We start from the raw sequence: 17,298 nt of genomic DNA, 5'->3' as shown, positions 1-17,298 counted from the left end.
TTAAGAAGAATGCGGGAGATTCGTGACAACTGGATGTCTCGCATTTCATATATCGATGAAACGAATCTGAAACAAAACCTCATAAGGTCAATGTTCTGCAAAGCGAACAATGTATTTGATGGTCTTAAATTTACAATATTGCCAGACACAATGTTTATTTCTGAGTGTAAACTAATGTTTAAGGCTTCAGAGTCAAACAGCTGTGAGGATTATGATAATGAGATGATTTACAGTCTACTTAAACATAATCCGTCATGAACCAGAGCAAAGATAACGCAAATACGCCGGCTTACTGTACCTATGAGACAGATGAAGTCTCTGAACAATATGGGCACCAAGTAACTAGATTTCCATCGTACCATTGCCACTGCAATCCCACTGAGATAATATGGGCGCAGTTGAAAGCTTATATCGCAGAAAAGCTCAATACCCTTAAAATTGCAGATGCTGAGTGCTTCAAGATTTCTGCATGGGGGGACTGTGTAAGGCATGCAGAAAAATTACAGGCAGAGGACTATCAACAAGAATTTAGTAGTGACTGTGTTATGGAACCCCTTGTAATAAACCTCCGTCAGTCAGATTCATCACAGTCTCACAGCAACGAAGATGGAGTCGATTTATTGGCTTGAAGTTGGTAAGTACTAAATTCATCATCACTTTGTCTCTGCGGCAGTTGGATCTGTGATTTCGTTTCGTGTCATCGTAGCCATAAATCCATCTTTGAAACAATGATTATGCAGTTTTATATTTTATTTGTGTAGTAGCTATCATATTTGTACCTGGAAATAATATCACACATTTCACAGAATCGATCAGTTTTTATATTGTTATGATTTGACCAAGTGGACAAGCACAGTAGTTGCTGAACATATAGAAGTACAAGTTTACGATCAACAGTTACAATATTTCACAATACGTTACTGTCAATGTTGGGTAACACATAGTACATAGCTCTCAGACATATTTCAGTTATTACGCACTGATCAATTGGGCTTCTCTTGCCTAGTTCCATGTATGTTCTCTACATGACTGCCTGTCTTGGCTGGTCCAGGTATACTTTGCTAAAATGTGTCATTTGTAATTTTTTTAGAGTCAAGTTACTATTAAAATCCATTCTCATTGCTGTCATCTTCACCTGAGCACAATATTTTGACTTCCACTGTTAAAATCATTTCAATGCGTGTCCATTTTATTGCTGTCTGCCAAACAGTGGAAAATCCAGGATGGAATGTGACACTATTATGAAAAGTGAATCAAAAGTAAAGTTGCCAGTCACTACGTAGAGGAGATGCTGAGTTGCAGATAGGCACAACAAAAAGACTGTCTCAAATTAGCTTTCAGACAGTATGGCCTTCGTCAAAAATAGATGACACACACACACACACACACACACACACACACACACACACACACACACACACAAGCAAACAGTGAGTTGCGTTTAAGTGTGTGTGTGTGTGTGTGTGTGTGTGTGTGTGTGTGTGTGTGTGTGTGTGTGTGTATGTGGTGTAATTTTGACAAAGACCATACTGGCTGAAAACTAATTTTTGACAGTCTTTTTGTTATGCCCATCTCATACTCAACATCTCTGCTACATGGTGAATGGGAACTTTCCTTTTCATAAAATTATTGCTGTCTGTTGTCGCATAGCAATAGTTGCAGACAATTGCACTGTCTAGAAAATCAGTAGTGTGTTGTTAATTTACATGGCTATGATATTGGTTACTGTATAGATTAACAAGTGCAACAACTGCGTGTTCATGGGAATATAAATGAAAAATTCAAAGATACTTTGTCAAAAATTTCCAGTTGGTCTCGACCACAAGTTGAAGAGAGTGCTTCTTCACTCAGGAAGCGTGAGCACTGGCGTTGTTTCGCCTCAATGAAAAGAATCGTGTATAAGGATGTGAAATGTATTACTTCTGTAGGTGTATAGACTGTATCCAAATCAATAGATCAGAAACGGATTGGAATCCACGAAAATGGCGAGACAAAGTACCCATAAAGTTTGACTGAAATATGAAATTAAAGTATAGGTAGAATATTCTCTACTAGGTGCATGGCATATCCATTGGAATGGTGAAACTCTTACGAATAACGATATTGTTAGGCACGCGACCACTTAGCAGCCCACTCAGCTGACACCTGGTGTAGCCGTTAGTGGTCTGCTAGAGACGATAGCATGATAACTAGTGAACTTAAATTAGGGTGATGACTGGAGCAGACGAATTCTCCATTCCCTGCGGGCGGTGAGATCTGTCATCCACCGACCGACTAGCTGCTGTCCCGACTGTGGCTGGCACCGAACTTTTCTTCTAGCAGAGATTCGGTTGATGGTAATGACGGTTAATTGAAATAATGTACAGGATAACAGGGCAAGCTATAGACCAGAGAAATTACGTCTGTTCTGGTAAAATCATAGTAAATTGTACTTCCAGTAGCACACAAAAGGAAGGAGAGGTACCCTAAGTTGCAAGTATGACGGTATACTTATAAAAAGCAGTTCGTCTCTCTTCTTGCTGCAGTTCGTGAATAATACACAGAAATCATTCAATCGATAGTAAAGCCTTGAATTAGCTTGGTACAACTCCTGAACCACGCGAGAGTGTGAGGAGGAAAACCACGGAGAACGTTGATTATCGGCAGTGAAGGTAATGGAAGACCAGGCAGGAAACTTCATACATTGGTTCAGTAATCATCTTAAATAGCGTCCAGTTTATGTCATACCTAAAGATAATCAGTAAAACCGCGAATAACGCTAAATGTAGGTATTGATAGAACTTACTATCATCTCGCGAATGGGACGACTACAGCAGAAAATGGAGTACTAAACTTGATCACCGATGCCAAGATGGCGGTTGGCTCCAAACTCACGACCGTCGTAGCTTTTCACATCCGTTCCACTCATCCCACAGGTAACAACTGCCATTTCTTGCCGCCTTTCCTCGCTTCTGTTGATCGAGGAGTCCTCAGCGCAGTATGGGTACGCCTTGAGAAGAGGGCGTATAGTCAACATAACCAGTGTGGCTGCTCCCGTTAACACACCTGTGTAGTGGTAAGAGCCACTGGCTCAAAGATGCGGGAATTGCGGAAACGGCGAGCCCTCGTGTGTTCTTCCACAGCGAGTAGCCATGGCCTGAATTTTGAAGATTACAGCTGGCTAACCTCTGCCGATATTCACGATTTTGCGGTATTGTAGTATTAACTGAGTTTGGACCCCGAAAATTCGTCTGCCCCACGAACCCCTGGTTCACTGGTTAGGCAAGCCAACAGTGATCTCAGATCGTTGGGGGAAATTAATTTAAGATCGTATAATTAAAGATTAAGTGTAACGATTTTTGAGATCCCCGAATGAGATTTTCACTCTGCAGTGGAGTGTGCGCTGATGTGAAACTTCCTGGCAGATTAAAACTGTGTGCCCGACCGAGACTCGAACTCGGGACTTTTGCCTTTCGCGGGCAAGTGCTCTACCAACTGAGCTACCGAAGCACGACTCACGCCCGGTACTCACAGCTTTACTTCTGCCAGCGAAAGGCAAAGGTCCCGAGTTCGAGTCTCGGTGTATATGCCAATTCTGAGCAGTCCATTCGGCATGTGGTTGGGCCCATCTGTACCACACTGCATGGTATCATGGTTGCAAAGATGGACCTTGCCATGGATGTCAGGAGTGAAGTTCGACATCATGCGGTCTATTGCACACAGCTTGAGTCATAACGCGTCTGGACACTTCTCTTGTTGAGAGCCCTTCCTGACACGAAGTAACAGTGTGGATGTGATCGAACAGTGGTACTAAATGTCTAGGTATGGTGGAACTACAGACAACATGAGCTGTTTACCTCCTTTCTGGTGAAATGACTGGAACTGATCGGCTGTTGGATCCCCTCTGTCTAATAGGCACTGCTCATGCATGGTTGTTTACGTCTTTGGGTATGTTTAGTGACATCTCTGAACAGTGAAAGAGAATGTGTCTGTGATAGAATATCAACAGTCAACATCTATCTTCAGGAGTTCTGGGAACTGGGGTGATGCAAAACTTTTTTTGATGTGAGTATAATAATATTTTTCCAATGAGTTTTAATGTTGCTTTTAGATTTTATTCTACCATTATGGAATGTAGAGTATTTTAGTTAAATGAGTCTTGACACATTTCACAAAAACGCACTTCAGTGAATGTATTCAAATTTGCCTGTCTGGAGATATGAACAACCCTTTAACCTTAGCAATACCAAGGCATTTTCCATAATACATGCTACTAAGGGAGGAGTAGTTAATGTCCATCCTAAAAAAGTTAACATATACGAAATTCGTAAATTATTGTTAAATTGTATTAACAACATACTTTTTAAACAAGTGTTAGTGTGCAAATAGGGTCCAAAACCGAAAACATCTTTTACCATACTCTTAACAATGTAAACATACTTTCAATAATAGGAACTATCGACTTTACAACCACAAAAAGAAAAATACAAATTTAGTTCATAGTTGCTGACTTTCACTTTAACATACTTTTTAAAGATATACTGACTTGCAAGTAAGACGCTGAACCTGGAAAAATTGAATATTGTTTGTACTCATTGGAAAAAGTGATATATTCTACTGAAACTTAAATTTTTGGGTTAAGCATATAGTTTTCCACTCCTTTTGGTATTCTGAGGGTTAATCAGGCACAACCGCACCCACCTACATGCAGTGACATAGCTAGGTGGGGGGGAGGGGGAAGGTAAGGGGATCTTTCATTCCCCAGATGCCAACACAAATAAGATTTTCTGGAAAATGTATTATCAGAGTAAATTCTACGTATTTTATAACGAAATGTGTTTCTGGAGGGGGTGGCAATAAAGATGGTGCCATACTCCAGATGCCGAAGAGGGGGTGCAAGGGGGCACACCAATAAAATATTGTGTCCCAGGTGCTGGTTAATGTGGGGTGGAGGGGAGGATCACAAATAAACTGCTGTGTATGGGTGCAAGTTACATTTGCTTTACCATTCTTGTGGGGATCCACGACACAGAACTGGAGATGAGAAACACTTCCTAAGGCTCACTTCTGCTGCATGTAGCAGTCTACCTACTGCTGAAGGTCTCCAGCATCCCTTGCAAACGAAGTCCCAACATTAGCTTTCTGACTGTCTGATCTTATGAGGATTGAAGTTAAGGTTTCTCGTAGATCTTCTCTCCCAACCTGATTAACATGCTGTTCAGCATTTATTGACTATAGATATCTGGGTAATAGGAGTATTGATTTTAAGTTACAGTCACTAAAATAAGTGTTCCATTTCTGAAAATCAGTTATTAAATTCGTCTTAAAATTGCTTAAAGTAACGACTGAAGTAAATTCGTCTTAAAATTGCTTAAAGTAACGACTGAAGTAGTTATTTTTTAGGTGCAAGAGTAGTTTTCACTAAATCTGATATTCTGTTCATGTTTATACTTGCCTCCACAGCGGATGTCTCTACACACACATGTTGTGGCACTTGATTCAGAGGTATGACGGTTCAAATCCTTATGATGGAAAAGTTTCACTGTCAGTATTTGGCAAGCAAGGGGAAAATGGAGGTGATATACAGTTTGTGATCACGTGTTTGTGCCAATGTTTTGTATTAAATTCCAAATCTCTCTGCAATGTCTTACGAAGTTAGAGCGTGTGACGCTGTTGGTGGTGATCTGTCGGTTGTATGGGGACATTAAGCTATATGGCTGCCTTGTTGCAATCACAGAGAGGTGTTGACTATGTACTGGCACTGGGTTTCAACATCTCTCTTCCATTCATCGATAATAACACAATACCAACACTGCACTGCTCATCACAGGCATCCACATGACACAGATACACACCTGACACTTCATAACAAATCGGAAAAAGGCAATGGAAAATCATCTCCCATATGATCTAGCATGGATCAGTGATGCAGGATTTCTGCATCTGCTACCCTACACTCGTTCTCTGAGATGGGACTACTCTGAGTTTTGATTTCTATACCAGAAAAACTAAAATATATGTGTAGCATTTACTGGGCCACCATCAAGTCTTATCATCAAACGGTCTACACATCCTTAGCTATCTCATTGCCAGTACTTTGTGGAATCATGTACAGAACATTATCCACGAAGGAGAGGAATGGATACCAGAGAAAATTAATACATGTTTGACAAACTGACACATAATGTTTCTCTTTCTCTATTGATTAAGCCTAAGGTTGGTTTGCAACAGTATAACATCCTACTCTCCTGTACACATTCCACTTTATTTCTTCTTATGTAGTACATGTCAAATCACCCACCGTCTGCTGCATGAATGAGACATCCTTAGCCATCTTGGATATTGCTTCCCACAATAGCTATTTCTGCTATCATTCCAGAAATGATGATTTCTTAAATTGTGGTCTATAAGTGTTTGTCTTTTATTGTTTGAATGTGATTTCTGGGATACTGATTTCCTGTAACCTTCTCAGCTTATCTTTTTCAGTAATATTGTTATTCTGATTGAACTTTTGCATCACTTCACAGCATTAAATCTTTAATATTTCTGTCTGGATGTTCAGAAGACTTTGAAAACCAGGTGGAAGGAGAAGACAGAACTCATGGGGAATATAAATAAGTAGAGGAAAAGCAAAGGAGAATAACGACTTTCTTAATTAAAAACTGGGAGTGTTGTAGCAATGAAGAATGTGAAAGAATTGTCCTATTGAGGATGCAAGATTACATGTGATGACCTGAAGAGAAAAGATATAGGAAGGATATTAGAGCCGGCAAAAGCCAAAGACAGTTTTCTTCAATAAAAGAGCCCTACTGATATGAGGCATTGATATGAAACTGAGGAACAAGGTCCTGAAATTGTATGTGTAGACTATAGAGTGTAGCACTGGATGTGAATGAAACATGACCTATTGGAAGTTTTGAGAAGAAACTGAAAATATTCGAAATGTGTTAGTATCAAATAATGTTACAATATAAAATAAAGTACTAAAACGAATACATGACGATGTATGTCTGTGGAAAGGCCTTACCAGAAAAAGGGAGACATTAGTTGGGCATCTGTTAAGGCAACCAGGAATAATTAACTTGGCGCTGGAAGGAGTAGTAGAAGGGGAAAATATTTGAGGCATACTAAGACTACCAAGCGAGGTGGTGCACTGGTTAGCACACTGGGCTCGCATTCAGGAGGACAATGGCTCAAACCCGCCTCCAGCCATCATGATTTAGCATTTCTATGATTTCCCTAAATCACTTCAGGCAAATGCTAGGATGATTCCTTTGAAAGGGCGCTCTTGACTTCCTTTCCCCTTTCTTCACTAATCCAAGGAGACTGATGACCTAGTTGTTTGGTCCCCTCCAGCGAATCAACCAACCAGCTGACCAAGACTGAAGTACATGATACATTATGGATTATGTTTAGTGTAGTAATTACAGAGAAACGAAGAGAGTAGCATGTCATAGGAAAATACAGTGCGCAGCATCTAATCAGTCAAAAGACTGATGACATAAAAAGCCCTTTCTCTTGACTTCTAATTGTACAAGTTTCACATCCATGAATAACCATGCTCCAGACGAATACTTTCTTCAGTGGTTTTCAAAATAATGTACCTTCTGGTTAGTGTTTCCTTGAATTAAATACGATTTTGACCACCTGCATTTCGCTCACAATCCCTTTCCTCTGTAATGTCTTGTTGTCACGCTTCCTATACAGGTAAAGTCATCTATCTCACCTCCCTCATCTCTTCCAGATCTTATTGTGAGGGATTCATATCTTTGTTCCATGGTGCATACCATCACTTCAGTCTTCACCTTGTACAATGCTGGTAGCTGACGACCTTCTCTAGATTTCTTTTGACTCCACAACCACACTGACACCATTAATTTGTTTATCCTTTGTCGATTAACTACTATAAATAAAAAGTGCAGTATGATTGGCAGCAAAGGCTATGTACAAGTCCAACTCGTTAGGTGACCAAAATGTACTACCCAGTTTGGAAATACATGATTTATCTGTTGCAGTCTTCTTCATGATCCCCATGTAGAATCTATGCACATGGATCACACCAGCTAATGATGGTTTTCTGAGTATTCAACCAAGTTGTTGTTTCCATTTTCTGCACATTATTTTGATGGACCAACATAGTCATCTTCTTTAGGTCTGCGAGTTTTGCTGTTACGTGTATTCACTGCCAGGACTCCAAATAGAGTATGAACTCTTGTTTATCTCATATTGCTGTTTGTAGCTGAGATTAAGTCCTGACACCTACTGTACCCATTAATGTTATGTTGTTTTTCAGAGACTGCACTGATATTCCACGAAACACACATTGTCTTGGTGTTTCCCAGCTTTGTTTGATGTGAAAGCCAGAGAAACTTAATAACTTAAGTGCCAAACCCCAAATGTTGCTTAAATTGAGATCTCCATTTCTGTTTATTAGGTTTCCCAACATCTCAAATACAAATAGAAAGAGAATCCATTCCATCAATAACAATCAGATGTAGATGTATTAACATGAATAACATTGCAAAAAATTGCTCCAGTAATACTCCTTGCATATTGTGTCCAATTAAGACCATGTATTTCAATTATTGCTATCCTAAGAATTATTATTGGAGCAATAGGAGTTTTAAATCAAACATCATTATGACAACTTCTAGTATGCTCATCAATTAGATACCTAGGATGAATAATTAGACCATTAGTTGTTCAAGAAAATATCATAATTTTATTTTATTGACTGTTGAGTACTAAGATTAATTATAGTACTATTGTTCAAGCAAATCAATTTATATTTAATCAATCAAATCTACTTAGCAGAAATACTTAAAAAGGAACTTGAATCCATAATATTTTTGGCACTTGGTGGGTTACCACCTTTCCTTCGATTTTTACCAAAATGAATGGTTATGCAATCACTTATGAAAAGCAGTGTAACACCTTTAGTAACAGTCATAGCAGTATTAGTATCGCAGTATTAGTATCGCACTTTACTGCTACAAATGAATCAGACTTTCAGCCTTTATTGTATCTCACACTGAAAATTAATGATCAGTGAAAATTATGTCTCAAAAATCAAGATTTATGCTTCTTATAACAGCTATAATTTCAACAATCCAGTTAACTTCCACATTAACTTTAATTTGATTATGTTAAGGACATAAGCTAAACAAACTAACAAGCTTCAAAATAATAATTAAAAGAATAATGTTTTTGACCTTAATAAATGTTTACACTTCTAGGTCTGCACTCGAGAATCATAATTGAATATAAGACCAAGATATGGTATGAGAGAAAATTCTAATAAGTTGATTTACAGATCACCACCAATAATTTCAGCGATCTTATTGCAAACATGATTATTTTCAACAAACTTTAAGCGTATTGGTACTTTATAATTTTTACTTGGTGCATGCAGGACTAGTAGGAACATCAATAAGAATACCTATTTGTGCCAATCTCTCCTTACTTGGAGATGATCAAATCTTTGTAGTTCATGGATCAGCATTTTTTGTTGTCACAGGATGCCATGGACTTCACATAGTCAAGGAACAGTTTTTTTTACATCGTGCTTACTTCAACATTAAGTTAATCAATCCTCAGCAATAAAACATAAAAAGACTGTAAAATTGATCTAGCAAATGAACAATACAACATAAACATTAAAATAAAAACCTAAGAAATAAAAAAATAATGATACGCAGTTAAAGGAACTGAAACTCTAACATTAATCATTAAAGAACAAATTCAATAACTCAATAAAATTATACTGAAAGAAAATTAATCAGTGCCAAAATAATATCAAATTATATTTAAATCAATGTAAGAATAAATATGAACTAAAAAATAAAACTTGACAGAAAAAGAAAAGACTAACCATCAACAATTATGTAGTAAAGAGAGCAGGACCGAAAAATTGTTATAAGTAAATGCTTTAACAAAAAGACAATCAAAAAGCGTTACAGACAATGTAACAATGAGGATGAATCTTTGAAACTAAAACTGAAATACCCAAAGCCCCATCACAAACAGAAAAAGCAGAAAAATAATAGGAAAAATTATCATCACCATATTCAATAAGAATAATGTGATTATATATAAACAAAGAAAGAACAATATATATTAATTTCAACAAAACAATTAATAAATGTTTATGTTTTGAGAAAAAAACACACCATCAAAATATACTAATCCATTTGTTTTGACAGTTAAAAAATAGTGGTCTTGTAAACCAGAAATAAGACAAATCCACAATTTTAAAACTTTTCACAGAAGAAAAACTTCCCACCCCTGACCCTCAAAACCGATATTTTAATAAACTAACCCCTGCAATGATTAAAATAATAATTATGTCGCTTTCAAATGTATTAAATATTAATTTTATTAAATTAAGTCAGTCATAGTGAATAAACTTTTTATTATTCAGTTAACATTCCTTATTGGTTAAATAACAGGAACATTAACAGAAAGTTATTGATTGTCATACTTTTCACTTTTAACATTTCTTGGGGATATATTAGTTTTATTTATTTACACTACAAGAATAGGATGAAACAAAATATTTCAACGAAAATCAATTACTATAATTTTCATTTTAACAATGTGAATTACCATCATGTTTATGTTAATTGTTGTAGATATAGTAATATTTACAGACTTCTTAAAAAATACCAAAACTATAAATAGGGTCTATCAGGAATTCATTTAATTATCAAGAAATAACAATATCTTTATAAGAAGTATATAATAATCCAACATTCATTGTTAGAATAATGATTATAACTTATTTATTTCTAGCGTTATTGGCAGTGGTAAAAATTACTAACATTAAGGCCACATCCTATGAAAGCAATAGAAGTCCCTGAAAGTGCGTGATAGCTTTAGACAATGAACCACAACTGCAGGTATAGTTACAGAAGTGTCCTTGGCGAGTGGCGGCCATGGCGCTGACTTTCCTCCACTACAGCTTTCGGCATTTAAATTCAAACATGATTCAATCTCATTGCTACAGCGTGCGCAATAGTGAGAGTGACAACTAGGGTCGTCCCAGCAAAGTGCTGGAGAGATATGTTCCTTGCTGTGAAATACTTACCATCATTTTAAGAAAACTGTTCAGTGAAAAATTTGGTTCTGTGTCATCTTATAAACTGATATCTCTGCTTGATGAACAACTTAATTTGTTACTGTATTCGTCATAGTTATTGAGCTGGACGAATCTAAATAAATTACTCCATTTAATTTGTGAAAGTTTGCAGAGGTAGAAACGTATTGCGTAGACTTTGTGTATCATTCACTTCTGATCATATATATCAGAATATAAAATGTAGTCAAGGTATCGAGATAATATTATAAAATGTAGTGAAGATATCGAAATTGTATTTAAAGTTGAGAACAGAATGGCATCTCTCTTAGTTCTCGAGATATTGTATCGTATAGGCACCGGACAACTCACGCACAGAGTGCTCATGACTGTCCCTGTGCAACATGAATCGTTCGGTCGAAACGAGGTTTTTTGCAAATAACAGCATGCAACAAGGACGTATTGTGTCATGATTGACACATGCAACTTCTGGTCGAATGTTTGAGTGGTGTGAAAATAAGAGTCACTACAAATTACACATTCGGTTTTTGTCTGAATTTTTATAGCCAAATGAAGAAAGAAAACTAGACAAATATGGCAATAAAGATACCAGTGTGAGAATTAGCTTTGCAAATAAACGTTTAATTACATACAAGTAATCAGAATAGTTAAGAAAAAGTAGATGATTTGAGGGAAAATTGAAATATAGCAGAAACAGTTGCTGCTAGCTATGTGAATGAAATGTCAAAAGTTTATCTTTTCAAGGCCTAGTTACTTTGCAAATAAAAAGATATGTCAGTGTGGTATTTAACTGTCAAAAATTCTTCTTTTGGATTAAAGATTAAATTTAGTACATATCAAGGAAAGAAGATACTAGGAAGGCAAATGAAGTGTGATTAAGATCACGTTTTCTGAATAAAACTTAAAAAAATGAAGGAAATCGTTCAAATATTTTGTTAAATGATGTTTTTGGAAGAGATTAGAGGATTCTTTGACATTCCTTTGAGGCTCAATATAATGTGCAACAAATGGGGTGTATCATATATTTCTCTAACATGTTTTATTTCATGCTTTTACATAGATTATTTCACAAATGTTTGATCTTTGTTTTCAAAAATTATTGTATGCTTTATTTATGCAGGCTATGTCAATTAATGGACACAGTTGACATTCATATTGACTCCAGAATGAGAGTTTCACTCTGTAGCGGAGTGTGCGCTGGAGACTAAGTACTGGCGGAAGTAAAGCTGTGAGAATGGGGCGTGATTCGTGCTTGGGTAGCTCAGTTGGTAGAGCACCTTGCCCGTGAAAGCCAAAGGTCCTGACTGTGAGTCTTGGTCCTCCACACAGTTTTAATCTACCAGGAAGTTTCATTCATATTGACTGTTGATGAATTACAGTCTCAACATCAGGTCAGATTAAATAGGACAGTGTGATTTATTAGGTTTTTAATGTGTGTTATATACAGGGATAAATGTGCATACACCTAAAGGTCAAGCGCTTTGGCAAGACCTTAAAATATGTTTTGAGATTCAGTGTAGAGAGTGTAGCTAAAATTTTGTACACAGGACAAGTGAGAGAATTGTAGTTGGGTCAGTTAAAATACACGAAGTGTCCAGGACCCCAAACAATTCACATTACAAGCCAAAGATGCACCCATAACACCACAAACACCTCATACCTAAAGCTGCTCATTTTCTATATTAACATCAGTAAGACATTCTTCTGCAGTTATCGGCTGTTGAAAATTCTTGATCATATAACAAACACTCGTCTTTAGTTCATTGATGAGACAGCTGAATGAATCTCTGCTCATCCATGTATATTCAAAGAATTTGTCTGATTGTCTTTGTAGTTGATGATATAAGTTATGAAATTCTCCATGAAGATTCTTCCCTCTGTAAATTTTATGCACATAGCTCCTATTTCGCCTTATTTTCCTAAGTAAGGCTAATTTTGTTGCCTTACTCTTGAGCTACAAATTCCATAATTTATGGGCACCATTTTATAGAAACAACTGGTTGGCTCTGGTAGCTGTGTTATAGCACAAATTTTTCACTTACACAGAGGACACCAGACCTTGTTCACCGATGATGCTCTATGTACCTGGACTGTGTTGTTCTCAGGTGTCACACATTGTTGGTTGCTTCTGTTACTTGCATAGCATGCAGCCTAATCAATAACCTAACCATAAAATAATTGTGCTAATGAATAAACCTTTACAATTGAGATGCCCGCTAGTTACAATTATGAAGTCTTTAGTTGACTTACCAGCACCAACAAATATTTAATTTTGGATCATTATTAGAATTATTTTTAGGAATTCAAACTGTAATTGAATTGTTACACCTCAGATACTGAAACTGAATTTAGAGGCATAGTTCATATCTGTTGAGACATAAATAGTGGCTGAATTAGTCGTATATTACATGTGAATGGAAGTTGTAAAGTTTTCATTTGTATTTGTACATATAGGATGGAGAATTTATAATAGATCATACATGTATATATACAGACGAATAATTGGAATGGTAATTCTATTTTTAGACATAGCAACTGCGTTCCTAGGATTTATTTTACCTTGAGGTCAGATATATCAGTGAAGTGGAACGGTGATTATAAATTTATTATCAGCGAATAAAAAAATAGGAGTGCGGGTTAGCTACTACAAACAGCATAGTGAACGCATTATTGTGGCCAAGATAGACACAAAGCCCATGCCTACTACAGTAGTACAAGTTTATGTGCCAACTAGCTCTGCAGATGATGAAGAAAGAGATGAAATGTTTGACGAGATAAAAGAAATTATTCAGATAGTGAAGGCAGACGAAAATTTAATAGTCATGGGTGACTGGAATTCAAGAGTAGGAAAAGGGAGAGAAGGAAACATAGTAGGTGAATATGGATTGGGGGGGAAGAAATGAAAGAGGAAGCCGCCTTGTAGAATTTTGCACAGAGCATAACTTAATCATACCTAACACATGGTTCAAGAATCATAAAAGAAGGTTGTATACCTGGAAGAATCCTGGAGATACTAAAAGGTATCAGATAGATTATATAATGGTAAGACAGAGATTTAGGAACCAGGTTTTAAATTGTAAGACATTTCCAGGGGCAGATGTGGATTCTCACCACAATCTATTGGTTATGAACTGCAGATTGAAACTGAAGGAGCTGCAAGAAGGTGGGAATTTAAGGAGATGGGACCTGGATAAACTGAAAGAACCAGAGGTTGTAGAGAGTTTCAGGGAGAGCATAAGGGAACAATTGACAGGAATGGGGGAAAGAAATACAGTAGAAGAAGAATGGGTAGCTCTGAGGGATAAAGTAGTGAAGGCAGCAGACGATCAAGTAGGTAAAAAGACGAAGGCTAGTAGAAATCCTTGGGTAACAGAAGAAATATTGAATTTAATTGATGAAAGGAGAAAATATAAAAATGCAGTAAATGAAGCAGGTAAAAAGGAATACAGACGTCTCAAAAATGAGATCGACAGGAAGTGCAAAATGGCTAAGCAGGGATGGCTAGAGGACAAATGTAAGGATGTAGAGGCTTGTCTCACTACGGGTAAGATAGATACTGCCTACAGGAAAATTAAAGAGACCTTTGGAGAGAAGAGAACCACTTGTATGAATATCAAGAGCTCAGATGGAAACCCAGTTCTAAGCAAAGAAGGGAAAGCAGAAAGGTGGAAGGAGTATATAGAGGGTCTACACAAGAGCGATGTACTTGAGGACAATATTATGGAAATGGAAGAGAATGTAGATGAAGATGAAACTGGAGATATGATACTGTGTGAAGAGTTTGACAGAGCACTGAAAGACCTGAGTCAAAACAAGGCCCCCGGAGTAGACAGCATTCCATTAGAACTACTGACGGCCTTGGGAGAGCCAGTCATGACAAAACTCTACCATCTGGTGAGCAAGATGTATGAGACAGGCGAAATACCCTCAGACTTCAAGAAGAATATAATAATTCCAATCCCAAAGAAAGCAGGTGTTGACAGATGTGAAAATTACCGAACTATCAGTTTAATAAGTCACAGCTGCAAAATACTAACGCGAATTCTTTACAAACTGGTAGAAGCGGACCTCGGGGAAGATCAGTTTGGATTCCGTAGAAATGTTGGCACACGTGAGGCAATACTAACCTTACGACTTATCTTAGAAGAAAGACTAAGAAAAGGCAAACCTACGTTTCTAGCATTTGTAGACTTAGAGAAAGCTTTTGACAATGTTAACTGGAATACTCTCTTTCAAATTCTGAAGGGGGCAGGGGTAAAATACAGGGAGCGAAAGGTTATTTACAATTTGTACAAAAACCAGATGGCAGTTATAAGAGTCGAGGGGCATGAAAGGGAAGCAGTGGTTGGGAAGGGAGTGAGACAGGGTTGTAGCCTCTCCCTGATGTTATCCAATCTGTATATTGAGCAAGCAGTGGAGGAAACAAGAGAAAAATTCGGAGTAGGTATTAAAATTCATGGAGAAGATGTAAAAACTTTGAGGTTCGCCGATGACATTGTAATTCTGTCAGAGACAGCAAAGGACTTGGAAGAGCCATTGAATGGAATGGACAGTGTCTTGAAAGGAGGATATAAGATGAACATCAATAAAAGCAAAACGAGGATAATGGAATGTAGTCTAATTAAATCGGGTGATGCTGAGGGAATTAGATTAGGAAATGAGGCACTTAAAGTAGTAAAGGAGTTTTGCTATTTAGGGAGTAAAATAACTGATAATGGTCGAAGTAGAGAGGAACAAAATGTAGACTGGCAATGGCAAGGAAATCGTTTCTGAAGAAGAGAAATTTGTTAACATCGAGTATAGATTTAAGTGTCAGGAAGTCATTTTTGAAAATATTTGTATGGAGTGTAGCCATGTATGGAAGTGAAACATGGACGATAACTAGTTTGGACAAGAAGAGAATAGAAGCTTTCGAAATGTGGTGCTACAGAAGAATGCTGAAGATAAGGTGGGTAGATCATGTAATTAATGAGGAGATATTGAATAAGATTGGGGAGAAGAGAAGTTTGTGGCACAACTTGACTAGAAGAAGGGATCGGTTGGTAGGACACGTTTTGAGGCATCAAGGGATCACAAATTTAGCATTGGAGGGCAGCGTGGAGGGTAAAAATCGTAGAGGGAGACCAAGAGATGAATACACTAAGCAGATTCAGAAGGATGTAGGTTGCAGTAGGTACTGGGAGATGAAGAAGCTTGCACAGAATAGAGTAGCATGGAGAGCTGCATCAAACCAGTCTCAGGACTGAAGACCAAAACAACAACAATCAGCAATTCCACATCTAGGATATGATTTAGTTAAGTGAGTATGAGGATTTTTCTATGTAGGTAATGCAACTTTAAATTAATTTTTGTTACCATTTATTATTGCAGATGTAGCAGCAAACCATTTACTTTTTCTTCACCAGACAGGTTCTAATAACCTTCTAGGATTAAATGGTAAATATTGAAAAATCCCATTCCACCCATATTTTACACTCAAGAACTCAGTCACATTTGTATTAGCTACATCATTACTAATTATATTATATGCTTAATTAATCCATATCTTCTAGGAGATCCAGAAAGTTTCGTATCAGAAAATCCTCTTGCAACATCAGTTCAGTTTCAACCAGAATGTTATATCTTATTTGTCTACGCAATTTTAAGGTCAATTCCAAATAAGTTAGGAGGTGTTATCATATTGTTTTTATCAATTAGAATAATTTTACTATTTTATAATAAAACACCATTCTGGGGTATTCAGTTTTACTCTCTTAATCAAATCTTATTATGAATTACTGTAGCTGTCATATATTTATAACATTTATTGGAAACAGCCAGTCGAAGAACCTTGACAGAATTACCAATCATTTATTTTACCTACTTCTTAATGTTCATGTTGGAAACATATGAGGTAAATTAATTATGGTATAAATGTTAAATAAGTAAATCAGCTTAGATAGAGCATATGTTTGAAAATGTAAAAGTAATAGGTTAACTGTTCTATTAGAATTTTGGTTGTTAAGAAATTTCACTAAAGAAGTTAAATGAATAACATTTTTGGACCAATAAAGAAAAGAAAAAGTTTCAATATTGGTGAAAAACTCTTTCAAGTCAAATATATTAATTTATCATAACAAAATCCTCAGACTCACATAAATCAAAAAGATGTAACAGAAAGCTTAATGAAAAACATGAAAGATTAAAAATCGCCACCTAAAAACATAAAAGCCAACAATATACTT

At 36.8% G+C, this 17,298-nt stretch overlaps 1 pseudogene; it reads left to right on the top strand.

The window, feature by feature from the left end:
- The first annotated feature begins 13,260 nt into the window (after positions 1-13,260).
- LOC124595236 lies at positions 13,261-16,847 on the top strand (annotated as a pseudogene).
- Positions 16,848-17,298: the final 451 nt, after the last annotated feature.

The sequence above is a fragment of the Schistocerca americana genome, chromosome 1, assembly GCF_021461395.2.
Source record: "Schistocerca americana isolate TAMUIC-IGC-003095 chromosome 1, iqSchAmer2.1, whole genome shotgun sequence".
NCBI classification, from domain to species: Eukaryota; Metazoa; Arthropoda; class Insecta; order Orthoptera; family Acrididae; genus Schistocerca; species Schistocerca americana.
This window is presented reverse-complemented; position numbering and strand designations above follow the sequence as displayed.